This window comes from Somniosus microcephalus, chromosome 11 (genome assembly GCF_052327205.1).
Source record: "Somniosus microcephalus isolate GS21.2 chromosome 11, FLI_Smic_1.0, whole genome shotgun sequence".
Classification (NCBI taxonomy): Eukaryota; Metazoa; Chordata; class Chondrichthyes; order Squaliformes; family Somniosidae; genus Somniosus; species Somniosus microcephalus.
The window spans coordinates 154,571,155-154,586,119 of NC_140997.1; the positions used below are offsets into that span (position 1 = coordinate 154,571,155).

The 14,965-nt window shown below is 44.8% G+C and overlaps 1 pseudogene; it reads left to right on the plus strand.

Annotated features, from left to right (window-relative positions):
• Nucleotides 1-1,654: 1,654 nt before the first annotated feature.
• Nucleotides 1,655-10,256, plus strand: LOC147110947 (uncharacterized; annotated as a pseudogene).
• Nucleotides 10,257-14,965: the final 4,709 nt, after the last annotated feature.

Below are 14,965 nucleotides of genomic sequence, written 5' to 3' on the forward strand. Positions count from 1 at the left end.
CTCCACCGAGATTATATCTGTAATTTGTTTTATAGGAAGTTGAAGTTATGTATGTTTAACGGGGACTCTGTAAGTAATAAGCTAAAAAAGGAGGATTGTAGTGTATGTACCCGTCTACCTTTAAGGGAACTATTGAATGCAACCGTTCACCTTTAAGAGAACTACTTTAGGTGTGGCACTATTTGTTTGGCTTCTGTATACTGTAATACCGATAGTGACCACACCAGTATATAAGTGTTGTGGCAGGATTGCTGGGGCAGATTCGCCCGGACCTTCGAATAGTAAAGACCTGTTTGTTTGTTACTTCTGAAGTCTGTGTATTTATTAACTGCACAACCCACAGAATTTACACATTATACTCGGTCCCCTCGTCTAAGTCATTAATATAAATTGTAAATAGCTGAGGCCCAAGCACTGATCCTTGTGACACCCCACTAGTTACAGCCTGTCAACCTGAAAATGACCCATTGACCCCTACTCTCTGTTTTCTGTCCATCAACCAATCCTCTATCCATGCTAATATATTATCCCAACCCCATGAACCCTTATCTTGCGTAACAACCTTTTATGTGGCACCTTATCGAATGCCTTTTGGAAATCCAAATATACTACATCCACTGGTTTCCCTTTATCTACCCTGATAGTTACATCCTCAAAAAACTCTAATAAATTTGTTATTTTGGACAGAGTGTAGATTATGGGTATGGAACCATTCGGCCCATCCTATTTGTACCAGCTCTTTGAAAGAGCTATCCAATTAATCCCATCCCCTTGCTCTTTCCCCATAGCTCTGTAATTTTTTTCTTTTCAGGTACATATCCAATTCTCTGTTGAAAGTTACTATTGAATCTGCTTCCACCACCCTTTGAGGCAGGGCATTCCCGACCATAACAACTCGCTGCATAAAAAAAATTCTCCTCATGCCTTCTGGTTACTGATCGTCAGCCAGTTCTCCTTATTTAACTTTGGGTCTTCAATAATTTTGACAGTGCATGCTATTTTGAAAACCTTACATGAAAAGATATTTTGTCAAGCTGAACTTTTAATTATATTTTTGTCAGCAAGGTTTTAAGCCTGCCAAAGTGATAGTGAAAATAAAGCTATCATCTTCAGCAGCTAAAACTAGCTGGAATGGCTGGTGGGAAATAGTATTGGTGCTGCCACAAATGATTATGTTATAGACCAGCTGTTAAGAGCTGATGTAACCCACTTACATCAGCAACGAAGATGCGTGAGACTGTATCACATGGGTGCCTGCTAAATACCCAGCCAGCTATCTATGATCAGGTGCAAATGCAGCAGGAACATCTGTGGTGCTGCTCAGCTCGTAAGTGTTCACACAAGTCTGTCAAGTAAAAGGGCAATTAACATACTTATCTACCTCTTCAAAGTAACCCTCTCTGTCTGGGATGTCCTAAGAAAATATGCTGAGGCAGCAGGCGAACGATTGCAGAACACTGCATCCTCCTAATTTCAACAATAACTTAGACCATTTAAATAAAATAGACCATTTTGTGGCATAAAAAGACACCGCCTTTATGAAGCGTGCATGGTGAACCTTTTTTGTTTCTTTGTGAATACAACAGGATAGAAGCTTATATCGTAGCAAAGTGTGATTGTCTCACTTGGGTGTGGCGTCTTTATAGCGACAGTGATGGGCATCATCTGGTTCTTTCACCTGCCCTCGAATAACAATGACAAAAAGGTTTGGAAAATGTTCAATTTGAAATATATAGCATGTCCCACTAACTTCTTGTGTGCTATGACAATGCAGTACCATGTATAGGAACAAATATGTTGTGTCTTATTTATTAAAGCTAGCAAAAGAGTGTACATTTGTGTGGTGTATGTAACCTGTTCCACCTTAAGAGATGTACTACTTTCTCTGGCTGCTGTATACGTAATACCGGTGGTGACCACACCAGTATATAAGCACTGTGTAGCAATATTGTATTCAGTATAGTCCCTACCTCCAACCAGTAAAGACCTGTTGAATTTACTCTTGTAGTCTGTGTAGTAATTATCACTATAACACACAGACTTAACAGTGGCGACGAGTCCGATTCTTACCCTGCGGCAGTTATTTCCACGGCGGCTTCATCCACAGACAGGACGTCGAAGAGAGGTTTCCACCCTCATCACCCTACTGGAAGACACGTTGAGCGGCAGGCATCGAGAAACCGGAGTGCAGAAGACATCCTTACCTCGAAGCCTCCATCAGCGACTGTCAGCTTTCTTCTTTCGGCCTCGGTGGTGGGTAAGCTGGGCAGCGACGCGACAGAAAGTCAACCGCGTTGGCTGTACAGACGGGGCTGGGAAGACGGAGGAATAAGGGTGGTGAGATCGAACGCGACCGGAGATAAGGGCCGGGCCGCTTTCGAGCGAGAGGCGCAGCGCGGGGGCATCGACCGCGACCGGAGATAAGGGCCGCATTCGGGCTAAAAGGCGCAGCGTCTGGGGAAACTGAAGGCGCAAGAGCCGCGGTGAAGCGGAGACAGCGTCGGGGGACGGTTGAAGACCGCCAAGCGCGGGAAAACCACCATTTTGTGGGCGGAGGACGACGACAACAGCGGGAAGCCGCCATCTTGGATAACATAAAAATATAATAAATTGCAACGATGCCTAAACATGGAAACATTAATACCTTTGATAGTGACATCGAAGATTGGGCCATGTATGTAGAACGCATACAAAATTATTGTAAGGCAAATAAAATTCCTGATGCAGATAAAGCACTAACATTATTAAATTTAATGGGTGCGAAGACATACGGGCAATTGAAACACCTGTTATCACCAGATGAACCGGCGGATAAGACGTTCGATGAGATTGTTACTGTCCTGAAAAATCATCTAAACCCCACGCCGCTGATGCTAGCGGAACTATTTAAATTTTACGACAGAAGGCAGCTGCAGAATGAAAGCAATGCTGAATATTTGATGGAATTACGTAAGCTAGCAAAATATTGTCAGTTTGGAACGGGACTGACAGAGGCACTACGAGATAAATTTGTGTGTGGTTTATTTAAACAGGATACACAAAAGCGACTGCTCGAGGAGAATGAGCTGACGCTTGAGAAGGCGGTCACTATGGCAGCAGCACACGAAGCCGCAGTGAGAGGCATGGCAGTAATGCAGCTACGGTCACCGGAACTCGGTACAAACAAATTGGGTTTGAGTTCTGTCAAATGTTATCGTTGTGGAAAGACAACGCACGATCAGAACCAGTGTTGGTTTAAAAACCAAGAATGCAGAACGTGTGGCAGGCTTGGCCACATAGCTAAAGTATGCCGGTCAGGAAAGAAGACCAGCAACAAAAAGTCACCGCAAGGAAAATACGCAAAGGTACACAAGGTGACAAAGAACAGTTTGACCGAACAGAAGTCAGATTCAGACGCTAGCAGTAATGAACTGGATAGCTTAAGAGTACACAACGTTGGTAAGGATGCAGATCTCCAGACAATTTGGGTCACTCTTCAGATAGCAGGAGTCCAAGTAAAAATGGAATTGGACACTGGATCGGCATTGACGGTCATGAATAAGAAAGATTACAGAAGGTTATTCCAACATATTCCCCTACAGGATACGGAGATTATATTGAAAACATACACGGGGCAAAGAGTGTACCCCATCGGAAAAATTGAGGTAGAAGTGGTCCACAAGGGTGAAGAAAGCCAAGTAATGGACTTATATGTGCTACCTGAAGGAGGTCCACCACTACTAGGACGGGAGTGGATTAGGAAAATTAATATGGACTGGCACTCCTTGAAGGCACTAATGGTAGATTCCTGGGAAACAGATGTCAAACCTAAACGATTGTCCAGAATATTGGATGATGCTAAAGAGGTGTTCCAGCAGGGACTGGGAACACTGAGAGGAATTACGGCAAACATCAAGATTGATGAACATGCACAACCAAAATGTTTTAAAGCCAGACCGGTACCCTATGCAATACGACCTACTGTTGAAGCGGAACTGGAAGCACTAGAACATTCAGGTGTACTGTCTAAGGTAAACTGGAGTGAGTGGGCTACGCCCATTGTTCCCGTTATGAAACGTCCTGTGAGCAACAAGCCAGGAGATCCAGGGAAGGTTCGCATCTGTGGAGATTTCAAAATCACCGTTAATCCGGTGCTTCACATGGTGCAGTATCCGCTTCCACGGATTGAGGATATTTTCGCTTCATTGCCTGGCGGGAAACACTTCACCAAGGCGCAGGCGTACTTGCAGATGGAGGTTGAGGAACAGTCACGCCAATACCTCACGATCAACACGCATCGAGGGTTGTACAAGTACAATAGGCTGGTTTTTGGAGTGGCATCGGCTCCAGCAATTTGGCAGAGGGCCATGGAGCAGGTATTACAGGGAATTCCAGGCACACAATGTTACCTGGACGATATTCTGATCACAGGTGATGGTGATGAACAACATCTCGCAAACGTGGAACTGGTGCTCAACAGACTGAAAGAGTATGGACTTAGAGTAAATCGGCAGAAATGTGAGTTCTTCCAGAAGCGGATCTCGTACTGTGGCCATGTCATTGACCGAGAGGGGCTTCATAAGTCTCCTGACAAGATTGAGGCAGTTGTAAAGGCTCCCGCTCCGGAGAATGTCTCTCAGTTGAGGTCGTTTCTAGGATTAATTAACTATTACCATAAATTTCTGCCAAATCTATCCACGGTACTGCACCCGTTAAACGCTCTTTTACAGAAAGGGGTACCATGGGAATGGGGCGAAAACTGTAAGAAGGCATTTCGCAAAAGCAAAGAATTGATCACCTCAGAGGAAGTGTTGGCTCACTTCAACCCGACACTGCCTATTCGGTTGGCTTGTGATGCTTCTCCATATGGTATTGGGGCAGTACTCTCACACAAGTTGCCAAATGGCACGGAAAGGCCAGTCGCGTTTGCATCCAGATCATTGACCTCCGCTGAGCGCAACTATGCGCAGATCGATAGGGAGGCTCTTAGCCTTGTATGGGGAGTGAAGAAGTTTAATCATTACCTGCAGGGCCAAAAATTCACGCTTCTGACAGACCATCAACCATTGGTATCCATTTTTAACCCTAAGAAGGGAGTTTCGGTGATGACAGCGCAGCGTCTCCAGAAATGGTCTCTTTTCCTAGGGGCACATCAATATCAAATAGAATTCAAAGGTACGAAACAGCATGGCAATGCTGATGGGCTGTCGCGCCTGCCACTACCTGAAGAAGAAGACACGACGAAAGTTGACCCTGTTGAGTTATTTCATTCGGCCATCATCGAGTTTTTACCAGTCACCAATGCAAGTATTGAAAGAGAAACCAGGAACGACCCGACACTGTCCAGAGTCTACGAGGTGACAGTGAAAGGATGGCCAACACGGGGTGATCCTCTGTTACCGGCATTTTCAGCAAGGCGAGACCAGCTGTCCGTCTGCCATGGTTCCTTGATGTACGGGACAAGAGTGATTATTCCTCCCAAGTTAAGGGAAAGAGTTTTAAACGAACTGCATGAAGGTCATCTGGGGGGAGTTAAAATGAAAAGTCTTGCTAGGGCTTATGTATGGTGGCCGGGTATTGACCAACAGATTGAAGAGTTAACGAAAAGCTGCGCTGGGTGCCAAAAAGTGCAAAATGCACCTCCGATAGCACCACTACACCCATGGGAATGGCCTTCAGCCCCATGGCAACGCGTACACATTGACTTTGCTGGTCCATTCATGGACTCCATGTTCCTAATTGCGGTGGACGCACATTCCAAATGGCCAGAAGTCATCAAGATGAATACCACTACTTCAGAAAAGACAATTGCGGTGTTAAGAACAATATTCGCAAGGAACGGATTGCCAGAACAGATCTGTTCGGACAACGGACCACAGTTTGTATCGGAAGAATTCCGACAATTCTTAAAGAAGAATGGAGTAAAACATTATACCTCTGCCCCATATCATCCGGCGACAAACGGGTTGGCTGAAAGATTTGTCCAGACATTCAAAAAGGCAATTAAGGCCATGAACGATGATCAGATTCCGCTGCAACACAAGGTCGACAAGTTCCTGATGTCATATCGAAACGCCGATCATGCAGTGACTAACCAAAGTCCTGCCATGATGTTTTATAACAGGAGGTTGTGGTCCAAGTTGGACTTGTTAAAACCAAATGTGCGGAGGGAAGTGGAAAACAAACAGTTTCGGCATATTAACAACAAGACCACTCGAACTTTCGACGCAGGACAACCAGTGTTGGCAAGGGGCTATGGAAACGAAAAATGGCAGTCCGGAACAATTCGGGCCAGACAAGGACCTCTGATGTACACAGTAGATATTGGTCATAATGTGATAAGGCGTCATGCGGATCAACTGGTAGAGTCGAGAGCAAGGGTCGAACCCATGGTTGTGACAGAGACAACTGTGGAAGATGTTAATGAACCTGAAGCATCTACCTCGGCAGGGAATGTACTTGATGATGATGACACCCAATACATTGGAAACCAAATAGAGGAGGCACCTCAACAACAAGAATCAGAGACTACTGAGAGGCGTTATCCAAGCCGCATCAGAAGCCTCCTGAGAGACTGAACCTTTGAACTGTTATATCTGAAGTTATATATGTATATATGTTATTATGTTATGTTAAATGGGGATATGACTGTTAAGCTAAAAAGGGAGGATTGTGGTGTATGTAATCTGTTCCACCTTAAGAGATGTACTACTTTCTCTGGCTGCTGTATACGTAATGCCGGTGGTGACCACACCGGTATATAAGCACTGTGTAGTAATATTGTATTCAGTATAGTCCCTACCTCCAACCAGTAAAGACCTGTTGAATTTACTCTTATAGTCTGTGTAGTAATTATCACTATAACACACAGACTTAACAATTTGCCTAATTTGGAATTGTTGTAAATTATGACCCAGATAGCTTTTCTCTAAATTGCTGAGTAGCTGGAGAAATTTGCAAATGTGCCCTTCTTATTAAGCATGAAACATGTGACTTTGTTCAATTCATAAACCTCAGGAACAAATGATGGAGCAGAGTTTCCGTTTTGTTTTGCGCCCAGATTCCAGCACAATCAGCTGAACCAGCGCAAAAAATCGGGGAGTTTTAAACGCAGGTGAGTTACGCCCCAAGCCGCTTACGTTCGTGTTTTCTGCGCTGGGTCAAGGTTCAATTTGCCCGAATCAGGCCCCGCCCACAAAACTGGCCCGGTCCCCCAGGTCGGAATTGCGAGATTCCACCGATCACACTGGTTCTGGAAGGCTCCACAAATTGTGTTTATTTTCTTAGGTGCACAGGCGCTAGTAGGCGTGCTTTAAAAGCTTTGTCATATCAAAAATGAATTTACTGAGAAACTGACTTGTGTACATCAATGGAACTATTTAATAGTTTGGTACAGTTTCCTTTAAGTGATTCTAAATCAGGTTACTCACAGGTGAAGTGCTGGATATTTTTGGTGATAAACGCATTTTAATAAAACTGCACCAGGTTACCACCCTTAAATATAGCATGAATGCTTTTTAATGGAAAAAAAAGTAACAAATTCATTCTATTACGCTGTCTGATTGCGCTGATTCATTGAAGATTTTACATTTGTAATTATGCAAATTAATTTTAGTGGAAACTTGAAGTGTGATCGAACCAGCGCACTTTCAAGCGCAATTTCCCGATTGCGCCCAAAGCAAAAAGGCTACCCCAATATATTTTGTAAAACCTTATCACAAAATGTTCGGCTGCTATATTTTTTGGGGTGATGCGGCATAATTGTGTTTGTTCCTTTTCATTCTATTCTGATGGCATAGTTCAGAGCTTTTTAAATGATTCTCAAATACTATATGCTCTGAAGGTAATTTTTGATTAAAAGCATTTTGTCATACATGTTTTTTTTTCAATCTATGTGAGGCTATAGAATGCCTTTGCATGGAAACATTTAGTAAGCAGGATGGCCATTTTGACCCAACACGTAACAAGCACTATGAGAGAACCTTCACCACATCGACTGCAGCGGTTCAATAAGAAGATCAACCATCACCTTCTCAAGAGCAATTAAGGATGGACAACAAGAACTGGCCTTGCCAGCGACGTCCATATCCCAAAAAATGATTAAAAAGATCATTACTTTGCAAAGTTTGTCACTCCTTCCAATAGGTCATACAGGTTAAGAGTTTATCAGTCATTGTTAATTCATATGGGTAGTTTCAGCGATCGTACACTCCCTTAATTGTAAGGAGTGGAGGTCAGAGATAGGACTACAACTGTAGTGAAATCTGGAAGTCAAGTCAGTGTGTGGAATTTCTGATTTCAGCTTGATTTGAGGCAATAAATTTTGACCTCTGGGTTTCGCGTCTCTAAGCCATGCAGTGGGCGGGATGCATACCTGCATGATGTGATTGCCACTCTATTTAAAGGGACAATGTAGAAATGTAAATTGGAGGAGCCAGGAGGTGTTGAGGATAGATGCACAAAGAGCAAGGGAAGCTCCCAGATTTAATGAGCATTGCTGGAATTACTGCTAGGTGCAGTCAGGAGCAGGAAGGACATACTTTTCCCCAGCAATGGGAGGTAGAAACCTACAGTTGTCACCAAGAAAGCATGGTTGAAGGTAGCTGAGGAGGTTAGCAGCATCAGCATTGTGCCACTGTCTTGGATGCAACGCAGGAAGCAGTTTAATGACCTAACCAGTTCAGGAAAAGTGAGTACATTTGCTAATTCAACTACATCCTGTGGATTAAGCTCCCCCCGCCCCACTTTGTCTTGCCAAGCATACGCCATCACCTCACACCCACTCAGCTTTCAGCAGCACCCAGCACTCACTTTCCACACACTTCATCACTTCCCCATTTATCCATCCACCGTTGCCACTCACTCCAATCCTTATGCAATGTGATGCATCTGTCTCATAGTCACCCTCACCAAATGCACTGCATCCATCGGGTGATTACCTCGCCTTCACTCACTCACAGATCTGTTTTTTGCCCCTTGTAGGAGAAGAGAGCGCAAAACGCAAGGGAGAGGGAGAGGACTGGAAGTGGGTCGCCATAAATAGTCCAGCTCACAGATGCAGAGGAGGATGCTCTGGAGACAAGTAGTACATGTGCGTCCCTTTCAATCAGAGATGGAGAGATTGGGAACTCGCAGATAGCTGGTGACAGAATTGCAAATATCTCTGACACACATATGCTGACTTTATTGCATCAATGACTGAACTATGAGAAAGTTTGGTGATTGTCAAGATTGTGTATTTGCCGTGACTAAATCATATCCCTTTCTTTTGTCTTCCAGAGCCTTCATGCATACAGCAAGTCTCGCAGGACATCCATAAAGACAATTCCTAAGAGGACGTCATTCCTTCTGAGGATGTACTGTCACAGGACATACAGCCATGCACTAGCACAGATACTCGCACTTTGATTGGTCCAGTTGGACAGTTAGTTGGGTTTTCACCTGATGATTCACACCTCACAAGTGAGCATGAGCAAACACTGGTGGCAGGGACAGCTGTGGAGAGTCCGCATCAGGGAGCACAATCTTCTCCAAGCTCTGCTCAGCCGGACGCAGCTGGGGGCTATTGTTGAGAAGGAGCATACTCGAGGTGCATCAGCAACTTAGCCAGGTCCTGACAGACATGCCACGCACACTCTCCACAACTCCAGAGAAGATGGAAGAGTCCAACTCGATCGCTAGGGGATTGGTGGAGCAGGGGATTGCGAGAAAGTCTGCCATGGAGAGAGTGGCTGCCTCCATGGAGCTTCAAGCACGGCTCTCAAATGAGTCCATGCAGGCCTTTTGCACAGCCATGCAGATTTTGGATGTCAACATGTCTGCTGTCTTAAATAGGATACCAGATAGCTTATCCGTGGTCTTAGAATGCATCACTGATCTTCACTAAACTGGTCTGCAGCAGAGTGGTAGGAGGGATGTGGCGCTGGCCCAGGATAGGGATGATGGCGAAAGGGGACATGGAAGTAGGAACTCCACGCAAAGCGCTCCTACTTCTCACCCATTTCCCCCTCTCTCAGCCAGTACCCGACATGCTGCCTCGTCTCCCGATGGCCTAGTCTCCCCCTGCAAAAGTGCTGATCGAGCAGTCTTTGGCGGGGCCCTCAGGGGCTCCAAAATCCAGGGGATGTCGGCCAAAAGCATCTCAGCAGTCAGGCCAGGGATCTGAGCAGCCTGCCTCTACCTCTGCTGAAGCCACATGGGTTACACCATGTAGAAGTGGTAGGAAGCGCAAGTTCAAGAAATTGTTATTCACCAAGGGTACGGACATGGGTGTTTGACAAAACGTTATGTTGTTAAGTTTCCTTTTCTTATAATGGTACATCAAATTTATTGCTTAGAACCTCTTCCACAAGTACCAACTCACCCTTTCACTTGTTACATGATGAATGTCAATATGTGACAGGTCCCATTTAGCAGATGTGCATTGGGTGAATATATGGTTGAAGGACTGTTTATTGCAAATGGAGGGGTGGGAGAGGAGGTGGTTGGTGCTGGTGGTGGGAGTGGGCTGGAGGATTTCATTTGTGATGTTTTCCTGTGTGAGCCACCGCTAGCTGAACGTTCGAGCTACTAGGGCATCCCGGGCAAGAACATATGTGGCTGGTCAGGCGATGGGTGCCCCATCTTCATATTCCCCCAACTCCTCCTCCTCTTCAATGTTCTCTTCCTGCAAAAGTGGCTCATGAGCCCCTTCATCCTTCTCCGCCTGCAATTCTCTCTGCTGCGCAATGTTGTGCAAGACGCAGCACAACACTATTAATCCAGACACTCTCGCTGGCGAGTACTGAAGAGTGCCTCTAGACCTATCCCTGCACCTTCAACAATCTGATTGCTTGCTCTATGACACACCTGGTGCTCATGTGGCTCTCGCTGTAACGCTCCTGCACCACATTGGTGGGGTTCCTCACAGGTGTCATCAGCCAGGTTTGAAGTGGGTATCCCGAGCCAACCCTTAAGTCTGCTTCATGGAACAAGATGGTCTGCAATGTTGGATTGCCGCAGTGTGAATGCATCATGGCAGCTCCCAGGGAATCTAGCACACATCTGCATGAACCTTTTCTTGTGGTTACATACCAGCTGCGCATTGATGGAAGAATGTCTCTTGCGGTTAATAAAAACTCCTGGTTGCTGTGGTGGTGCTTAGATTGCCACATGTATGCAAAGATGGAACCCTGTACCTATGGGAATCCAGCCAGTTAGGCGAATCCGAATGCTCGCTCATTCTGGCTATTGTCATCACAGGGGAAGTTTGCAAAACTCCCAGCCCTGGCAAACAATCCATCTGTCACTTGCATATGCATTTATGTGCAGTGGACTGCAAGATGCTCGATATATCTCCAATAGGGTCCTGGAAGGAACTAGAGGAAAAAAATGGAGGACCGTGTAGACCTTCACAGCCACTGGTAATGCGTAGCTGCCAGGTCCATCAGGTAACAGGTATTCTTCAAGGAGGCTGCAGTTGTCTGTGACCACCTGACATGACAACCGCAGCCTGCGGAAGCACTGCTCTTCTGAGAAGTCAAGAAAGTTGAGCCTCTGTCAGTGCACCGCTACGTGGGTAGTGTCTCCTGCAACCTCAACCCCTCTCGTGTGCACCTCTCTCCTGTGAGCGTGCTGATCCCACCACTGCACATCATCGCTGCCGTGGATAATGAAGGTCTTCCACTTCTGATGTGCTGTCAAGCATAGGAAACGCGCCTTCAGTCCTGATCTTGAGAGTTTGAAAGCCACCAAAATTTTGAAAAGCTGTGTTAACCACAAGAACTCTCTGCCAAACGTTTGCCAGAGGGAACTGAGACATTAGCTGCATTAACTGAGCTTTCATTCAAATAGTGCAATCACAACTTTAAATATCCACATGAACTGCGGCTCAATCTCACCTCGCTTTCACTGCCGAGATTCACGAGCCCCAGGAAACCTGTGCTGGAGATGTTAATTTTAAAGGTCACTGAAATTCAATTTTAAAAGATCTAATTAATGTCTCATAAGGGTGTTAATTGTTGCGATAACCACCCGCCACCTGCACTAATTAAGGACCCGACTCTGGCAAGTAGGTTTCTCGCAGGCATCAAAATACGCCTCCGTTAAATTCAGAAGTGGCCACATTGGAGCCGGTTTGCTGTCGCGATCCAAAATTCAATAATTTTAACTACCCACCCGCCCCCTTACCCACCTGTTCTTAGGGGTTAAAATTCCTCCCATATCTCCGCTCCCCATTCTCCAATTAAATCTCCATTCTGTTATTAAATCTCCATTCTGTTTTTAAATCCCCATTCTGTTATTAATCTCCATTCTGTTACTAAATCTCCATTCTGTTATTAAATCCCCATTCTGTTATTAAACCCTCATTCTTCAATTAAATCCCAATTCTGTTATTAAATCCCCATTCTATTAAATCCCCATTCTGTTATTAAATCCCCATTCTTCAATTAAATCCCCATTCTATTAAATCCCCATTCTGTTATTAAATCCCCATTCTTCAATTAAATCCCCATTCTGTTATTAAATCCTGTAAGATTTGCAAAATTTCTGCATCTCCCCGAAGGTTATTATTAATAAAAGGGTACCCAAGATGGCATCCGTGCCTCGTGGCAGAAAGCCTGTGGGATTCCAAAATGGATTCTGCGGCACAGACAGCTTGGGAGAAATCGAAACTAAGGCTGCAGGCTTTCTGTGAAGAGAAACTTTGTGTTTTGGAACGAGACAGGACTTTGAATTAGTATTAGACCAAATTGGAGACAGATCTAAATGCAGTGAGGCCTATAGTTAAAGCCATCAAACAGTCTGCATACATAATCAGAAACAGATTAAACACAGCCATCGAGGCTGGACAAGCCCATCAAAGAACTTTCAGGACAATACAAGTCAATTATCGGGCCGGTGGATGCGATTACCGGCCATCTAAAAACCGTCAGTATAGATTGCTACCATTGTTTAAACTAACCCGCCAAGTTTAAGACAAAGAACTAACCTGAATTAGCGTGAAGATAAGGGTTTTCAAAGGGTATAACTGAAGGCCCCAGGTAGCAATCGGCCCCGGGTAGCAATCGGCCCCGGCTGCAACTGTTGGCTTGCTTGCTCCCTGCTCTACCCCCACCCATGTTCTCCTGCACTTGGCCCTCGCTCTTGGGAGGGGAACGAAACCCAAGTCTGTAGCCATCCAGTACGCCTAGGCTGCAGAAGGGGGCAAGGCGAGGTTGAGCAGGTAGTTCAGGACTTGTATAGTAGTCTTGTAAGACGAGGAAGAAGACGATAATAATTCGATACGGGCAGAGCAGGGCAGCGAAAAACGTATCGATTAATTAAACCAAGCGCCTAGTTATAAGCTGATGCTTGGGGAAGAAAGTCCTTAAGGACGGTGAAGACAAGCATCTTGTTGAACACTGCAAATAAAGGCAGGTGTCCATGCCATGATGAATATGCTGGCGTTCAATGCCTGGCTAGTAAAATCTGAGCAGTAAAAACTGCTAATCATCTCATCGACGTAACGTTACCGCCGACGGCAGTCCGAGGGAGAAGAAGAGGAGAACCCATCGGGACGAGACGATGACGATAGCGGAGGAGAAGAAGGAGTGTCACAGCAGCAGCTCCAGCACCGCGCTCCTGAAGACCACGTGGCGACAGGGTACCTAAGAGGACAGAGAGCTAAACCTCAAAACCTGCATTTCCTTTCAACAGTTGGCTTTGATTTTGAATTGGTGAGCATGAATTCTGGCCTCTCATAGTTTAATCTCGTTAGGTATAGGGGTGGGATGAGGATAAGGGGATTGTTAAGATCGTTGTTTTCCCTCGATGTGCCGTGTGTTCCCCATTCCCTGCATAAGTGTAGTTATTTGTATTTGCCTGTAATTTTATATTAGTAACTTCTTTCAAGACTGTATCAATTTTTCCTGTTCAATAAAATCTTGGTTTTGCTTACATCCAAACCACCTGTCTACTCGAGTTTTCTGTATCGTTGCCTGTACCTAAGTCCGGTGTCTAGAACCCAGGGGCATGGGAGCGATTCAAACCACTCACTAACAGTCAGGGGCATAACTGACTGGGCGCACGCACCACACCCGCCACCCCCTACAATCCTCATTCTGTTAATAAATCTCCATTCTGTTATTAAATCCCCATTCTTTAATTAAATCCCCATTCTGTTATTAAATCCCCATTCTTCAATTAAATCCTCATTCTGTTATTAAATCCCCATTCTGTTATCAAATCTCCATTCTGTTATTAAATCTCTATTCTGTTAATAAATCCTCATTCTGTTATTAAATCTCCATTCTGTTAATAAATCTACATTCTGTTATTAAATCCCCATTCTTCAATTAAATCCCCATTCTGTTATTAAATCCCCATTCTGTTATTAAATCCCCATTCTGTTATTAAATCTCTATTCTGTTAATAAATCTCCATTCTGTTATTAAGTCCCCTCTCCCCATTCCGTTATTAAATCCCCATTCGGTTGCCACCCCTGCTCTGCTGCTAAAATGTGGTGTTTCAAGTACCAGACATCTTAAGGTATTCCTTAATGAGTTTGTCAACTAGTGCCAACATATGGCAGCCTCATGCTGTGAAACTGTGTCAACTAAAGTGGTTTGAGGCTGGCCAAACTCATTTGATTTGGGACCATTATAACTGCCAGAGTGAAAGTCCCCTCTCTGTCAGTCTGCGATGGTTACAAATCCAGGACAATTCAGTTGCCACATCTATCTTCTGCTTTGAGCCTAGATAGTTTACTTTTTGAGCCACATCTCCCACATAATGGCGGGTAGCATTTCGATGAAGTTACTAGCACTTCTATGAATACCAGGCTGCATCCTAAACTGCAGGACGATTCAAAATAGTGCTATGTTTGTGTCTTCAATCTTCCATTATGAAAGGACTTTACTTTCACATTTACACACTTTAAGTGAAAGACCCTGCAGTTTTATTGGACCGCACTGTGTCACAGCATGCCTGCCCTGCAAAGGACTGAGGGCACGTACATGAATAAATT